Source organism: Odontesthes bonariensis, chromosome 9 (assembly GCF_027942865.1).
Source record: "Odontesthes bonariensis isolate fOdoBon6 chromosome 9, fOdoBon6.hap1, whole genome shotgun sequence".
In the NCBI taxonomy this organism is placed as follows: domain Eukaryota; kingdom Metazoa; phylum Chordata; class Actinopteri; order Atheriniformes; family Atherinopsidae; genus Odontesthes; species Odontesthes bonariensis.
In genome coordinates this window covers 30181277-30199710 of record NC_134514.1, presented here as the reverse complement: position 1 = coordinate 30199710, position 18434 = coordinate 30181277, and the positions used below count along the sequence as shown (strand labels likewise).

General features: G+C 39.9%; 1 protein-coding gene across 1 annotated transcript in view; it reads right to left on the bottom strand.

The window, feature by feature from the left end:
* The window catches only part of LOC142388585 (calsyntenin-2-like), a 355755-nt gene that overhangs the window by 240049 nt on the left and 97272 nt on the right, over positions 1 to 18434 (bottom strand). The gene's annotated exons all lie outside the window — the stretch shown is intronic.

The window sequence follows — 18434 nt, the reverse complement described above, 5'->3', positions numbered from 1 at the left end:
AAAAATCAATTCTGACACATCCGTACTCAGGAGGAACAAAACAGAAGCTTATAAATCGATTTTGTCCTTTACCTTTATGCTACCGGCTGCGGGGGCTGACAACTCGTCACACCACCACTATAGTTGGTACAGGTAAGATCAAGATGGTGAGCTATGAATAGTTTTGAAACCTAATAGGCCATTATAGAAATAATATCAAATGGAGGGTTAAATTTGGGGGCCTCAAAGTTACATTTGAAAAGCATCACTTGAAATCAAGCTTCTGCTACCTCAGATCATAATAGAAAAAAAATAAAATGGTGGATTGTGTTAAAAATAAAAAAAATAAAGAATTAATAGACGAATGCCAGCTTTCTTTTTTTTTTACACATAATGACAAGTCACAGTATTATCATATATATATATATATATATATATATATATATATATATATATATATATATATATACATGTATATACATACATATATATATATATATATATATATACATACATATATATATATATATATACATATATATACATACATATATATGTATACATATATATATATATATATATATATATATATATATATATATATATATATATATATATATATGTATATATATATATGATAATACTGTGACTTGTCATTATGTGTAAAAAAAAAAGACCAACATTTTGTAGATTTTTTGCACATGTTTTTGATGACAGCAAATACCTATTGAATCTCTGAGAACACATCCTAACACTAAATGAATATTCACGTGCCAGCTGAGAAGACATGGCGAACAGCTCGGATACAGAGATCATTGAGAGGGGCAGAAATGGGAACACATTAGTCGATTAGGATCTCAGTTTGTTACAGCTGTGAGGGGTAAAATTACTTTGGATTTGGACTTTAAACGCTGTGTGTCATGGGCAAACCACTTGGTGCAAAACACTTGTTTTGGAAGGATTTTTAAAAACCAATCTGTTGTGATTCAGATAGAGAAGATAAAAATTGGTTTAATAGTACTCCACTACAGACATGTTTCAGACAAATTGCATTTCTGCAATCTACTCATCCGACATGACTTCATGCAGGAAAATTCTGATTAAAAGAAAGGCTTATCTCCTGCTATAACTTGGGACAAATGCGTAACCTCATTAAATGTGTAATACAAGGCATAAATCTGTTTGAGCATAATAGCTAATGGGGAATCTAGAGAATTGAAAAGCCTTGTCTTATTCATTTTCAGTTTAGTCACAGCTTTGGAGCCATACTGACCCTGTAGTCCTTAATGCTTTATACGCCACTCACTACGACTACTTAAGCAGTGTCAGGCTGATCCAAAAGTTGTATTCAGCATTTGTACAATGTTCCACTGTGAAGGACAAAAAAAAAAATGGAAAAAAGAGGAGAAAATAAATAAATATTTGATTTCAGAATCAGAATTACTTTATTAAATCCCTTGCGGGAAATTCTTTTGTTGCAGTGCTCTCATTACAGAAAAAAGAAAGATGAATAAGAATAAGATAGGAAAAATAAAAAAAAAGTTTTTCTTGTCATGAAATAGACAGCACTGTTAGATACAGACAATTCACAAATGATTCTAATGATATCTCTGTGCTGGTGATGACTCTTTGTGAGAGCATCTCTCTATCAGGCAGTGTGGACTGGCTGCATTTGCAATTGCAGGCTAATGACATCTCTAAGCCTCACTGCTCTGTGTGCGTGGGATGGAATGGTTTTTCATCAAGAGTGATGAGAGCATTAAAGGTGAGTCAGCCTCCAGTAATCGCTGCAGCATCTCGATGGGATACCACCCTCCTCATAACCCCACCCTAACCCATAACTACAGCTCATCCAGTCATGTGTAAGAAATACGATGTCAACATGATCACAACAGAATGGTTGTCATGTTCTGACAGCTTGAGACACGCCCCTGAGTCATTACAAGAAAATGGATAATATGCTTATTTTTTTTCTTGGAGTAATGCAGGCTAACAGAGGTTCAGTAGGGTGGAAGGAGGGCTGGAGGAGAGGACGGGATGATGAGTGGAGAAATGAATGTGCCAGACCAACAGTAACATGGATTCCCAGGGGAACCATGATTGAACCCACAGCGGCTAGTGCTTATGCCCTGACTCTAAATCATTAGCTATAGACTCTGCCACAGTGACTTGAATCAAAACTAAACATGGTAAATCCTCCAATCAATATGAAGAAAACAGAACTCCCCAAACGGTTAAATTTGTCTGCCTCATTTCACTCTGCATGTCCAGCGACAAAGAAGCACTTCTCACAGTTTTTCTCGTTGCAAAAGTCTTTAAGCCTTTGTTTGCTTACCACAAACACCAATAACAGGATTTGCCCTTTTGATATTTTGACTCATCTATGTCAATGCCATTAGAGTCTGTTGGAGGTCTGCCTTCAAGCTTTAGAAAGACCCTAAGGGTACTGAGTGCTTAAAAAAACAGCAAATACTCACATGCCTTGACAAAAACCGTACTTGAAGTGACCCCAATTTCTAAAGGCAAACAAATTGGATAACTACTAAAGGCTCTCAGTAAACAGCATCCGATAACCTGTGTTTGTGAATGGAAGGGGGTCTATTTGCCAGCATTTTTTGAGCTGATTGGGTGAACACGGCTGACTAAGATGTAAAGTGCTTTTTAGATCTTTAGGCCAGACCAGGAATCAAACATGTCATTTTGTGTTTCATGTGTTAATAAACAGAGAAAACTGCCCATACGAGAATGCCGTGTTTGCCTATGTAGATCTAAGCCTGTGAGCTTTGGCCGCCGTGTCAAACAGCAGAATTTGGATTCAGAGAAAAGCAGCTGCATTTCTAATTTCTTTCTTTACGTTCTTCACTTACTCCATATTCTCAATAATGACTATATATTTTGATTATTTTTTTTTCATTTTTGTAAATGACCAGAGATTAAAGCCAATGAATCCTTTTTTTATTTACAAATCAAATGAATCACAGCCACACAGTTATAACCCATGTCCGCACAAATATAATTAGATTGTGTGACAGCTGAAAAGGGAAAGCTTTAGCTCTGATGCTCTTTACTGCAGGCTGCCGGTCAGTGGGATAATTCCCCACCATTTCACTGTCAATTAAGCCGAGAGTCGTGAATTTGACTTGAGGCCCTGCGTATAGCACAGGCGCTATAACGGTGGATTAATCTTTGACCAGGCAACGATGTGACACCGTAACTGTGCGGGCGGGTGCCACCTTTTAACAGGCAGGTTCTGCAATCTGAACAGACCTCAGGGGTCTAGGGAAGGAAGAGAAACAGTTGTAATTAAAAAGACGTCTGTGGGAAATTAAACTCTGATTGATAAGGTCAACAAAATAGGCTGTGATGAATGCATAAGCATAATGAAAACTAAATGTTGCAGGGACGGTTAGCCATTACTGCGACCAACAGCTAATTTGCTGATATACTGTAGGCTGGGAGCTCATGACAGCTGGAAGAGGTTCAGAGATATCATCAACAGGTCCCTGCGGATCATCAGGAAACATCTCCACTCTACGACGCTCAAAAGATGTTTGAGCACTTTTTTTTCTCATCCCTCAACCCCTCCATCATTGCAGTGATCCGTTTCTTCTTTGAACTCTGGAGGTCGTTGCGAATGTTAATCATGTATGCACTGTGTATCCAGGGTTTGTGCTTCACAAAGCAATCTGACAGGAGACATCTGCAGGGAGAGAACTTTATTATACTTAAAATCTTTCAAGTAAATCTCTCCTTTAGATCTAGTGATCAAGTTTTTAACATTGGTTCGCCTTTGTATGACTGAATGGTAACATATTTAATCTTTGAGATATAATGTTATACAAAGCATGTATATTTTTACAGTTTATTTATAAAATACTGTATGTGGTATGAGCTTAATTAAGGTAATCTTTTTCTATACATCTTCATGGATATTTAGAGGTTGCTGCAGTCACATACAGTGAACCAAATGTAGAAATCGGAGGAGCTGCAAATGAAACATCAACAAAACAAAAACTTTTTTTTCCAACTTTCCAGTCTGTTAAATGCCAGCATCTTCTAAAGCTCACACAGTAACTGGTAATGAATTATTTCAATAAAATATACACAGTATATTCTTAACGATGCACCTTCATATAACTATACTGTATCTAATCTTGTCATTTGCCTCCACATGCAGTACTTCTAGTGCTTAATTTGATGAGCATGCTCTTTAAACAGAAATCAAATGAAGTGTAATTGTCAATCATAACCAGGCTAGCAAGTATGAGAGGCTGAACACCTACGCATAAATCAGTCAAAGCAACTCCATAGAAACAAAGCTCGAACCAGCAGTCTGATACAGCACTTAAAAACAACAAAAGCTAAAAGTTTAAAATGTTTTGCCAATTAATTTTCTTCACCGTCTTTCACTTTTTCTTTATTTTAGTCGCAGCCTGCATTGCTTGAACTCAGGCTGACACTCATTAGTTGAGTCCACCAGAGGATATATGAGACTTGTTGGATATTTTCTACCTGAACATTCACAGCTCAGTCACAGCTGACATATTGTAAAAAAAAAAAAAAAAAAACTTTCTTTTATCCCTGCTCTCAGTAGCTGTTAGCTTGGCTCCCCCATGAAAATTCCTCCCTGCCCAACAGACTGTGCTCTGACTGCCGCCTACTTCAGGTAGGTCATGCAACCCTACTTCAAAAAGCCCCAAATTATCCTTGTAAAAGGCACTGCTATGAGATTGTTTTAGCTTGACAACAGTGTGTCTTAAGATAAGACACAAGATTTTGTTGTGAGACCGGATTGCCTATAAATAAGCAGGAGTTACACAAGAGTAAGAGTAAAACAGACATAATAAAGAGGAAGAAAAATGGTGAAATGTGACAATAACCACTTCTCATTTTTCGATCATATAATTCACAAAATGCAACAAACAAACCGAATAGAAGATCAAACTACACCACCTGCTCAAGCTTACAGAATAACTATAAGACAGTTTTTTTCCCCACTTGGGTGGAATACAAACAAGTTCATTAGTGAGTCAGAGCATACAGCAAAGGAAAATATGTTCCTGCCAAAACACGCGGGTCACTTTGAGGCTGGCTCAGCTGACACTGACACCCTGACCTGTACGGCACTCAACACGGGGCTCCTTCTGCTGTCCTCTTTTCTCTGAACACTGTCTGGAGGACATACACAGAAACCAAACTCCAAATTTTCTAAGAAACAAAAGGATTGTAATTGGGAATTATGACTCTGCTGGAAAAATACCTCACCTGTAGAAGCCGTCCAAGCCTTTTGTGCTTGTTGACTTTGGATTTAGTTTCTAGATTTGTAGCCCTGGGCTCGGTGAGATAAAACAGGTTTACAGTGGGCTTTTGTAATTTAGAAACCGCTCTGCATTGTCCCAGGTTTGTGTGTGTGTGTGCATGCGGTCTCTGTGGCCACTGGCAGGTTGCACATTCTGGCTGTGATCCGAGAGTCTGGTTCTTGTGTGTGTGGTGGTGCTCGGAGGTGTAGTGGAGGGGAATCAGTTGCTGACTGGAGAGCGGACCGGTGTTACAACAAGACCCCACAGCGTCTGTGCCAAACTAATCCAAATCAGCAAGTACACACAATGCCCTGCAAAACTGCCCGCCGTTGTTCTCCGGCAGCAGTAAACAAAGGAAAGTAGCAACAGCAATCACGCTCAAAGGTTTACAGACACAGAAAAAGGATTTCTAGTTCGGCACTACACAGGAGGCAAGTACCGCCACACACATCAAAGTCCTTCTTTATTTCCGCTTCAGTGAGCAAAGGCCTTTTTGTTTTGACATTTGTTTCCCATCTCCCCCTCAACATTGTCCCTGCAGCAATATGATAGAGCCAAGACAAAGGTCAGGCTTTTATCATGAGCTTCTTTTTCCACCAACCTTGGCTGAATTGTAAAATCCTGTTCCGGATTCAAAACATTCAAAAGATTAAAGAGAAACTGGTCAAAATGAGAAGAGTCGAAAAAAGCTTTTTTTGTTTGTTTTCTCTGTGCCTTAATCACTGTGCTGCCAATATTACTGAAAGTGTTGCTCTGTTTGCACAAAGACACAGATAAGGAGTCACTGCTCATCCTCCCCTCCTCACTGTCCCTTTGGGAAGAGCAAGAAAAACAAAGAGCAAGATGTAGGAGTTAAGGCTTTAATACACATGCACACACAAATCTAAAAGCATCCATCTAAACGTTCAGGGGTAGATGTATAGGAGCTGAATATGCTCCTCTGGTGCCATCACCTCCAAGCTAACGTGACCCCTCTTTATCAAATGGCTTTACAGTCACAAATGTTCTCTCTCTGCATCGTTTGAGAGCCATTGGCCTCTACCGCTATAGCACCAGCAATTGAAGATATGGCATTAGCAGCTGTCTGCTTTCCTCACATACACATGCACTTGGAGTAAGTCAAGAGATACATCAACCCAGAAAAATAGTTTAAAGAGACAACAGTCGCGAGAAATCAAAATGGTGGGTATGCTCAGTGTATCAAATGCAAGGGAAAGCTACTGAGAATCTGCGACACAGTTAAAAATGAATGGAACTGTGGCCAAATCAGCCACTGATGTTATTGCAGATATCATAAAGAACGAGTTAATGTGAAAAAAAATCCAGTTTAACTTCTAAATTTCAACTGGAACCTAATTTCTTTCATTCATAAATTTATTCTGTTGGTTAGTATGCCCAAAAAATATCCCAACCAGTTAGGAGTGACTGACATACAGCTTTTTCATTCTCACCGTCACTTTCATCATTTGAGAAACTTCAAATGTCAAATACATTTGTGAGGCAATTTACACGCTCCCTCAGGTCAGTTTTCTCCACAGATGTGGCAATTTTTGTTATAAATGCCACATTCCGTCTCTAAATCTCTGGAAGGTGACCTTACCATTCCTCACCCTGACCATCCGAGCACCACTCAGCAGCGCCTTTGTGTCCTGCATGTGCAGCTGTGATGACCAACACTTCAAATTTGTTGACGTTCAAGTGCCACTGTTCACATGACACCGCAACACACTGGGATTTTTCCCTCACTTATCTGGAATACATGAGAAATTTCTCTGTGCTCAGAATTTTACTAAAGCTATCGGTAGCTTTTGGGTAAAGAGTTATACATTTGCAGACTGATAAGCATACATCTGTGTGTATATGATTGTGTCTGTGTTCATTTAGATGCAAATAGGAGCTGACAGGAGAGCTACGGTTTAATTTTCCAGCTCAATAACACAACAACACATCTTAGATGCTTATCAGCCATGATTGAACATGTCTTTCAAATGTGATGCCATAAATGCCTAAATCTTAATTATTAACCTTTTTAAAAAGGTGCAGTCACAGAAAAAGAAAAAAAAAAAGGTTTTCTTCTGAATCTTAATATAATCTTAGACAGGCTCCATGGTGTGGAAGCAGGGGTCATGTTGCAGGATTCGTTGATAATTGTATCTTAGAATTCTGCTTGTATGTTAAAGGTTGCCCCCATGTTGAAGTCTGAATGTAGGACCAGTGTCACACATCTCTGACTTGGCTATTAAAAAAAAATAAATAAAAAGTTTAAATGATGTAGCCAAAAATGAAGAGATCAACACTGCCATATTTAAGATGGAGGTTTTCTGGTTTCTTCTGATCCAGAAGACAAAGAGCATCCTGCATGTAAATTGACCACAGAGTAACTCTCCTGCTGACTCAAACCACTTCTGCTCGCTTCTTCAGCCCAGTATGAGTCTCCTACGTGCAGACAGTGTGACTTGTTTGTGTGTTAGTGAATAAGTTCTCAGGTCTTTTTGATCCCTGCAGAATTTTGTGCCAACCAGTTGATGTGGCATCTGAGGCAGGCTGTGAAACAGGGGGGTGAAAGTACATCGAGCTAATAAGAGTACCCCCGGTGTAATCCTTTTTAGAGCAGCTGAGCTTTTGAAGTGAAGGCCACCGTCTTAAGGAACAGGAGGTTCACTTTGCAGAGTAATCTGTTTACAGAAATGTCTGTGTGTGGCTTTACCCGTGTGTGTGTGTGATGACAGGAAGTGCTGCTGCAGTGTGGAAATGCTTCCAACATACAGCAGCATGACTGTGGAAACAATTTGTCGTATGGCCTTTTCTCACAAACATTTAGGTGGTTCAAACCAGTCCCAAAATTGAAGGCAAGTGGGCATGGAGACATGGAACAAACAGTTCCTGCCTGATTGGACCATTTGGACTTCTGCTAAACACAAACTGCAGCAGTACACGCACACGCAGTAAGCACATATGAACATCTCAATTATCTCATCTTATCCTGAAAGGACTGAGGGAAGGAAAAAAAACGTACCATTTTACTAAAACCACAGATATGAATAATCAATTTTTTTGACACACCGGCACTGTTGACCTGCAACGAAGTAACAAAATTCAGGATGGAAGGATGGTGGATCACTGAATCCCCCAACTTGGAGATCAACATTTTGCTTTTTATTTTCTTATGTTTGGACAGTCTCTTGTAAGTCCCCTTTTCTATTTTCGTTTTGATGTTTTTTCACTTTTATTCTCACTCACTGCTTGGTTAGGTTAAGAAAACACAAATGGCTCAGTTTGAAAAAACGCATTTCAAAGCCCTTTATGTTCCAAACAGAGCACGTAATGAGTTGACAGTAATTGAGATTATTCTTATTCATGGGTATGTATATGCCTAACATGAAAATGTTTGACTTTGGCAACTGAGCTATATGACAAGACGAAGAATAAGAAGATTAAATCTATGCGTTTCCAGTACATGACTAAAAAAGTTTAACATATGTCATCTCTCATTTAAAATCTTAACAAACAAATCTTAACTCTTGCAAACATGGTAAACCAGCTTGATGTGGAGGACAGTAATTGTCAAGATAAAGAAAAATACACTTATTCATCTGATGATAAAGTAATTCAAAACACAATCATGTTTTTTAGAATAACTTTTCATATCATGTGAAATGTTATGATATATATGCATCCTTGTCACAACGCTGATACAAGTTTGAGCGTAAATTCATCCCGACCCGCCTCTTTTGATCTATACAAGTATCTCGCTTTGAAAAAAAAAAATTATGTTGACGATAAGAAAAATATACCCAAAGAGCGATGCTTCACTTAACCTAACATTAAGGCCCTGCTGTAAAGCATGTGAGCATAAGTGTTATAATTAATCCAAAGATATAAATGTGAAAATATGACTCCTGTGGTCAGGGACTGGTTATACCTGTGGAGGGTAATGTGATATTGAGCAGCTAATCTCAATAAAAGGAACGGCGCGGGCTACAGAGTGCTGGTAAGATCAAGGCTTTCAAACTCGACACCCCTGGATCTTCAAACTTTGTAGTCTTGGGACCCATCTGGTGTTGCTCTAGGTGCCATCACTTGATGCAGTTTATCGAACATCACATGGCTCCTTCTGGAGACACAAAAGGCTTCATACTATTTTATTTTTTTTCAAAGGAACTGTGCTTCTGGCAGTGCCGTGGTGGAGAGAATAGTTCTGTTGCCTTACAGCAGGGTTTTGAACCCGCTGGTTGGCTGATATGTAGAGTTTCCATGTTCCAGCTGTACTTGCATAGAGTGTGGGCATGTCTGTCTCTTCGTGTTAACCTTATGATGAACTTGCCACCTGTCCAAAGTATATTTTAAATCATTTGATGAGGACTGTCCTTCTTATCAGAATGCAAAATGGATGAAGCTCACTGTCCCTGATCACTCATTTGCATGGTGTTACCATTTCTTTCGAAGTTAAAGTGTAGAACCTAAACAACAATCAAACTAAACTGCTTTATAGCTTACTGTATTATTAGCTGGTGCACCAGCCCCCACAGCCAATTATCCGGCCTCAGCATGTAATTGGCACAAACAGAGTTACATTAAATTATTTTCAAATTATAGGCTCATTGGATGTGTTGAAGCTGTGTTGGTTCATGGTGGCCAAAAGAAAACAATAAAAACTTGCCTCAAGTCAAAGGAAATGGAAAGACTGTGCAATGAAGCTCATTGTCATTAAGAAAAAAATGCCAAACACCACTGAGCAGGGTTCACCCTTCATCACACAGCGCTGAATCCAACGCCCAAACTGCTTTTTTTTCCATCTCTCCAGCAGTTTTTTGTTTTTCCATGATTGAACTGTAGAGTTGCAGTGCATTACTATAAGGCCCTGACTGTGAACTCTGAAAACAGAGAGTGTGGAAGGCAGCGATGTTCACAAAAGAGAAAATTGCTTCAAGCACACTTTAACCTCTTCCCTGCAGTATCTGAGAAATATGAATCAGACTATGCAGAAAAAATGGTGTTTGTCTCACATCCACACACAGACTGACAAGGAACACTGATAAAGTAGCCAATCGGGCTGCTGGATATGATCTGTACATTTCTGACAGATGTTTCCCAATCTGGGGGAGATGAACGCAGAGGAAAGTTATCACCTCCCATAAAACTGATAAAGTTGATATACAGGAGCATAAGAATACTTATGTTTATGAGAGTAAATCTTTTAGTGCTGTTAAAGTACGTGTTTACAACTACAGTGGCACAATAGGCTCCATAGAAAACCCAGTAACACATCAGTGTTGTTGAGTTTAGTGCCACTCTGCCTAAAAACAAATAAACACAATAACAGGCATCAGCACACCCACCCATAATCTCCACTTATACACAACAAAGCTCTCTAAAGTCCACTGGAAATTCAGACAAACTATTGTTGTATAGTTCCACCCACTGACCAGCACTCTTTATTTTGTGATCTATTTCTGCACCCTGAGTCCAACCTACTGTAGGTGGCAGTTGTACAGGAACTAAAGCAATCAGTTATTTCTTAAAACAAAACAAAACAAAAAAGTCTGTTAGCCCATTACGATATTCTCTCAGCCTCTTTTTAAAAAGCACAAACCAAAACCAAGTAATTCGCTTATTTCCATCTCACTAAACAGAGTGGGATCAAGGGAGAGAACATATTGTTCTGAAAAGTTTCACTTTGTTGTTTTGAGCAGGAAATTAATTCTGGTGGAAGACCCATGGGGGGTTCAATGGATTAAAGTCAGCTTCTGTTTGTGGTGCATTGTACTGTAGGTGCTCTAAAAAAAGGCACCTGCCTTGTAATACAATAAAAATAAAAAAAAAAGCCTCAAGGAGCACTGAGACAAAGCCTGAAAGCAGAGCATTGGACCATTATTTCTCTGATGCCACCCCATTTATTGAGTCTTGAAGTTTGTGTCAATTTTTTCTTTCATTTGTAAGTTAGGGTTATTGACATTGGTAGTTTGATTTATAGAACTAAAATAATGCTCTGCATTTTAAGACTTTTTAGGGTTTTTTTTTTAAAGTTAATTCAGTACAGCAGTATGAGTACTCTACTAGTTAGCTCCCAAGCACGGAGGGGCTAATTGGGAGGACCGGGACAATTCCCGGAGGGCCGGTCTGATGTTGGGGCCGCAAGGGCCGATGTTCAGTCATGGCAGTGGGTTGATTACGTACGTTGCTTCCGCTGTCCCTGGCAGCTCTCATTTTTTTTTTTTTTTTTTTTGCAGACGCACCCTGACGTAACACGTCAGTGCACTCGCTCAGTGGTGTTTGAAAGATGGAAAGTAGAAAGAGCAAGGGTGATGCTGAGAAGGCTACAATTGTGGGAGAAGGATGTCATGACATGTTCATGACTTCTGGCCTAGTTACATCCTGGGCCTTGTTGACTGGTTCAGAATATTGTTGATAGTTAGAAGGAGCGTGTTTATGATAAACTGCGAAAGCTAGGCGCCTCCGGAGAGGGCCACGTACACTTGTTATGATAAAACGGTATAAAAGGGTGTCACTAGATGAGCTCGTCGGACATTTTGTACATTCTGTATGCACATTTGCTGTGACGGTTTGTTCAATAAACTCCCCAACGGACGGCTGACCAACGCGGGATTCGACTCTAATTTCTCCACAACATAATGGTGACCCCGAATTCGTGAGAGTTTGCATCTGGATCCCGGCGGAGCGTGTCCGCTGTGCCCCGACAGCCGACATTAGCTGTAACAAGCCGGCAGGTGGGATTTTGTTCCTACCATTACGCAGTTAATCTCGGTTAGTGGAGCACAGCTGACGGCTTCTTCCGGCTTCCCCAAATTTAAAAGAACACAGGAGAGAGACGGATCCTGCACACGGTAAGCCCTTCCATTGTTTACTTCTGCGCAGAGGGGCTGCTGAAATTGTTTGGGAAACTGTGGGCCAAGAGGTGCCGTATGTGTGAATTTGGATAAAATTGGGTGAACAGCAGCTTATGTGAGTTGTAAAGCAGACAGCTGTGAGCAGTTGGTCGGGCTATGGTGTCGTTGTATTTTTGTGGTAATTAAGAAGGGCTAGTCGCTGCGCTCCGGCCAATTGTGAATCGGATGAATTCAAACTGGATTAATTAATAGCTGTAAAGTGGCGGGCAGGTTGTTGAGCAATCGCCAATAGTACCTCTTGCATTCTATCAGCCATCCTTCTATGCATGGGGGGGAGGAACACTGACGGGAGTACGGGGTACACTAGACTCATTAAATATACGTGAAAATTATTTTCACTAGTCAAGGAGTAAAACGAATACTGATAATTGATTGACGGGCGAACATTAAAGTTCAACGGTTGAATCAATCAGGCTTTCAAAAAAAACTCTGAAATGAAAAAATCCAGTTCTATGAGGAGCACATTTTAAGTATATATGTTTATATCATTTTATATATCTGCCTAGAACTCTTTGGAGTTATCCGAGACCTCAGTATAAAGACATTTTGAGAAGAAAATTCAAATTCGTTTATGAAATTGGCCACAGGAGATTATTATTGAGAGGTCACAGCGAAGCTGGTAAAGTACACGTCAGCATCTGTTGCTTTGGTCAGAAACCATATCACAAGGCTTGTAGGGAAAACACATTTTGTATTCCATATATTGCCGACACCAACATCTCCTGAAAAATTAAAAGTCTAAATGAAAGAAATTGATAATTTAAAAATGTGAAGATTTGAACGGTGACTGACACAAAACTTTTGACCGACTGACTTGAGTGTGTGGGACCGGTCTCTGTTGTCTGTCAATGTGTGTGTGAAATCTGATGTTTGTGTGAATCAAGAAAAAGAAGAAAAGAGAAAAGGTTCTGACTCATATCATCCCTTGACTTTTGAGTATTCGTAGTATTTTAATTCACACTCAGATTTGCTTCATTATTATAACTGGCTTTATGGTCATAATTTGCTTCATTGGTATAATCTGCTTAATTGTGATAGTTGCCGCATTAATAACTTGGGGAAATAAGGTGTTGTGCCGAAATGTGCTGTTATTTTTAAACGCTGTGGGTTTCTTTCTTTAAGACTCTATATTTTCGTTGAGTGCATCTTGTTATTATTGAATACTGCTGTGATTGGTGTTAAGTTTCGAAAGTTCTATTCTCAACAGGCAAGTGAAGGTGTTTTGGCTTTCAGGGGGACAGAGGGTGCTGCGCGCTCCCGCGGCTGGTGTGTGGGCGCGTGCTCTGGCCTTGACAGTTCTCTGCTGCTGCAAATGTTCGTGTGTGATCACATTTTCTTTCCTTGTGTCTTCCAGGGGCAATTTATGGTTGTACTGTAATAATTATTAGTTTCCTTTAGGTAATGTGCTAATTGCAGAGTTGTTATCAGTCGAGTAATGAGGGTTCCGCAATTCCTAAGGAAGAGGTTCTGTCCGTAGGCCATTGAGTCATCACGTCGTTCGACGTGAATGTGACATTCCTGATAAAGAAAGTTTCTCGCTTATGCATTGTTTCTGTATCTTTTGATTTGTAGTTTCCCTGTCCACAGCGTGTTAAATTGTATTTCTTTCTCTTTCTTAACAAATGCCATTTCGAGGTAAAGAATAGTGCAACTGTTATTTCTGTGTTAAATTGTATTTCTTCTCTGTCCAGCTGAAAGTTTGTATTTCCTCCTTTTTCTTAACTTGTTACAAAGTGTGACAAACGCCATTTTGAGTTGGGGTGTGGTTCAATTGTTATGTCTGGTTCAATTGTTATGCTTGGGAGGAGCTAATAACAGTCTAGGAAGTAGAGGTAATCGTGTGTTCATATTTGATTTGTTAGAAATTCACGTGGTGCATTGGAGGCAGGCTTAGAGGTGGGTTCATATTTTATTGGTTAGAAGTTACGTGTCTCAGACGTGTTTCACTGGAGTTAGATTTAGAGGTGTGTTCAGATTTCATTGGTCAAAAAATATTTTTATTTCATTGGTCAGAATGGACGTAGCTGTGACGTACATTGGATCATCTGGATTGGTGGAGGACATTGTGTGTGGATTGGATCGGAAGCATCCGGAGGTGAGCAAAAGTTGGGGCAACGCCTTTAGCCTGAGTCACTTCATACAGAGTAAGCATTAACTGAGCTTTTGATTAGTAATAAATTAACATTGGGTAGTATTAGCAATACAGCAAGTATTGATTAGCAATAATTAGTATTGATTAGCAATAACTAGCATTGTTTAGCATTGATTAGCAATCAATAGTATTGATTAGCAATAACTAGCATTGATTAGCAATCACTAGCGTTGAATAGCATAATTAGCCATAATTAGCATTGATCAGAAATACAATTAGCATTGATTAGCAATAGTTAGCATTGGTTAGCATTAGTAGCATTTGCTAGCATTTCATTAGCCATAATTAGCATTGATCAGAAAGACAATTAGCATTGATTAGCAATAGCAATAAGGCAAATATTGGTTTAAATCTTAATTAGCAATAGGTTAGCATTTATTAGCAACAGCTAGGAAGCTAACATCAATTGGCATTGGTTGGCAAACATTAACATTAGCAATAATAGTAACCGAACTCCAAACCAGAAGTCAAAAAGCTAAATTAGCCTAACATTGAATTAACATTGGTTTAATTTAAAAAAAAAAAAAAAAACAACCTAGAGCATAAGCTTTCAAAGCTAACGTAGGCTAACCTTAACATTGACAACATCCAATCCAATAATTAGCTGCATCTAAGCTAAATTTAGCCGAGCATTAAATTAGCATTGATTAGAGTTAAATAATTAGTGCATTTAAATTGACTTTCAAAAAAAAAAAAAAAAAAAAAAAAAAAAAAAAAGGGGGAATACGAATAATAAATAAGGGAAATTTAGAAAATAGATAAGTAAATAAAAAGAAAAAGTCAAAAGACAATAGAAGGGAACTAACTAGGTGAAACAATGGATATAACACCAACAATAATCATCAGCGCCAAACATCCTGAACATTCCAAAGATATTAAAAAGATATCTCTAAAATGGGAAAAACGAACAAAAAATAACGTCTCACCCTGGCCAAAAGGGGGCACTTTCAATGTAACTACCTGTAAGAGTATGGAACAAAGGATTAAAGCTTACAAACCAAAGGACAAAAGCAAAAAGAGACAGGGAAAAAGAGAGCTTGAATTAAAAGTTTTACATTTCTTTGAAAATGCAGAGCTATTTCCAACACTGCCGGGAGCAGCAAACATACAAGGAGATTCTGAAATAAAAGATCACAAAATATCTCATGAACGTCCAGAACTACAAATAGCTACATCAATCAGTCATGGAGCTCCTGAGCCAGACGCCATCTGTAATTCAGATCAGGCAAGGGGACAGCTCCCACAATACCAAAAATCACCCGAACTGGCACCTCCAGTTCAAAAGGCATCTTCTGAAGAACATAAGAGTCCAACAGCGTCAGCACCGAGTTTGATAGAAATGACGCAGGGACAGTATGTGCCGTGGCAGACGCTCGACCTAGGGGGGCTGGTTGCTCGATTGCCGGACATTCACAGAGGTGCAAGTAGATGGATAAGGGCTTTTGAACAAGAGACTGTGGATAAACTGTTGTCTGTGGGACACATTAAGGCAGTGTGGGCACTGTGTTTTGGAACTTCTACCATGGAGGGCATTTTGAGAGACAGTGAGAATGACTGGATGTTGAGCCACCGAGCTGATGGAACTGACTTTAATGCATATCGAGCTGCACTCTGGAGAGCGTTACGAGCTGAGTTTCCTGTAGGAGTGGACCTCGAAGCATTAAAGGGGGAGCCACTGTCAGGAACAGAGAGTCCGGTTGTGTACATTGCACAACAATTGAAGAAATGGAGACAAGAGTCTGAGGGAGAAATCGAGAAGAGCCCAGCTTGGGTGACATTGTTCAGAGTTTCCATCAAAGAGGCTCTGCCTGCCCCAGTTCAGGGGAGGCTGGAGGATGTGGTGGGGTTGAATTCAATGTCACATGGACAATTCCGAGACCACGTGGTGCAGGCAGTAAACAAATACAGAAAAGAACTGAAACGGAAGGATCAGGAGAAGGATATGCAAAGGGAACTTGCACGGTTGCAGTTAGAAGAACTGCAAGCGAAGCAAGAGGTACGAAATGAGGCCATGACAGCGGGGGCCGCTGAACAGCCGTCACAGGGGCAAGTCCATCGTCGACCCTGTCAAAGGTCAAGAAGAGGTGCACCAGGAGGACGAAGGTCCTCGGGGGCATGTTGGGCCTGTGGCGAGAGGGGACACTTTGTTTACAGCTGTCCGAGAGCACCGAGAAACCCGAGTGTTCGGCAGGACCGTGGCCAGTCCCTGGGGGGCGGAGCAAGTGGCCCGGTAGGTCCAAGGCGTTCCTCTGGCAGAGGAATCCCAGTATTGGTTTACATTGACATATAGAGGTAAGAAGTACACTTACACCGGACGTACTCAAAAGGGTTTAAAAACCGCCCTCAGGTGTGTCATCACTACAAAACAAAACAAAGTTTTTAAGTTAAATGTGTCACGACTACTAAGTTTCTAAAACTTGAATTTAAATAGGTCACTGTTACTAGGACACAACAAAACAAAGTTTCTGAATTTAAACTATTACGAAGTTCTAAAATTTGAACGGAACAAAGTTTCTAATTTAAATTTTAGCATTGATAGTCTGAATTAGAGTATCTATTTAGCCCATAGGGAATTACTGATATCTCTCCATCCCACTTGGAGGGAGTAAGGAAAGCGCCATGTCCAAAATAAATAAATAAATAACTAATGAATAATAAGTAAAATTAAAATACAACAAGTATGATCTTCTTTTGGGAAGATTATGCAATAAAATGCGCTTCCTCTGGAAGGAATCATGAAAGATCCAAAGATCAAAGGTTGGAAGTCCAACTGGAGAGGACAACCGAGGCTAAGTTAGCCATTGGAAATTTGAAACAGAATTAGCAAGGGTCATCCAAAACGGCCAACACTAGTCTATGAGAAGCCATTTTTCTTATATGTCTCCAATAAAAACCATAAGATTTCAGAACTAATAAATCAGAGTAGGTATGTTGTGACTCGGACAGGATGTTTGCAGGTTGTGCATCTTTTGACACATCCAGATGTGAATACAGAGGTGTACTACATCGGGATCTGCAGATGTCATTCCACGTGAGTTTGAAGGAGAACCACATGAGCGTGTGGCAGAAGCTGTGAGATACATTAAACTGAGACCTGACATAGGAGCAACTCCACTTGTGCAGGCTGATGTCACTTATGTTGTGCATGGTTCATGTTGTGAGATCATTTGGGTGATCATGCAGGTTTTGCAGTTGTGAAACAGGAAGGTGGAAACTTTGTGACGGTGAAAGCTGAGAAGTGTGAACGGCCATGTTCGGCACAGTTGGCTGAACTGAAGGCACTAACGGAAGCATGTTGACTGGTGAAAGGTAAGGTTACGAATGTGTACACAGTTTCTGCATATGCTCATGATATTTTCTCTTCATTTGGAGCAGTTGTGAAGCAGAGAGGGTTCAGGAGGTCAGACGGAAGTCCAGCGCGACAGGAGGTCCAAATGAAGGAGCGGATTGCGGTCATGAAAATTGTAAATTGGCAGTGATACAATGTCAAATAATCATAGAGGTAACAAAATGGTTGGTAAAGGTAATATCGCGGCTGATGAAGCAGCGAAAGTAGCATCAAAGTGCCAGCTTTCTGTTTTGGCACCAATGGTGTCACTGGAGCCAGAGGTCGCGCCATCACAAGGATATTGGTCATACATATTGGATAAATAGTCGTAAATTTTTTTTTTGGTAAGAGAATTGATTCATCTGTTTGTCATTCCATCAGAGATTAGCTCAAATAATGGTTAAGTGTTTGGTTATAAAAGTGCAAGAGGCATTCTGCAGCAGCTGCGAATCAAGCAGCGCTGTGGGGCCGTTTATCATCCACAAAGTCAAGGGATGCATGAGAGGATCAATGGAACCTGGAAAGTGAAATTGAATTGAATCTGTGCTTCAACTAAACTAACTAGATGCTTTGCCGCTTGCACTAATGAGCTTTCGTATGCAGACTCATAGAGTCACGCACTAACACCGCATAAAATGCTAACGGGTCGACCCAGGCCGCCACCTCAGTTCCCACTTGAGCAGGTGCAAACAGAGTGGACAGCTTACATGAAGCAACTAACTGCAGTCCACAGAACAATCTATCTACAGGAGGAGTTCAGAGACTTG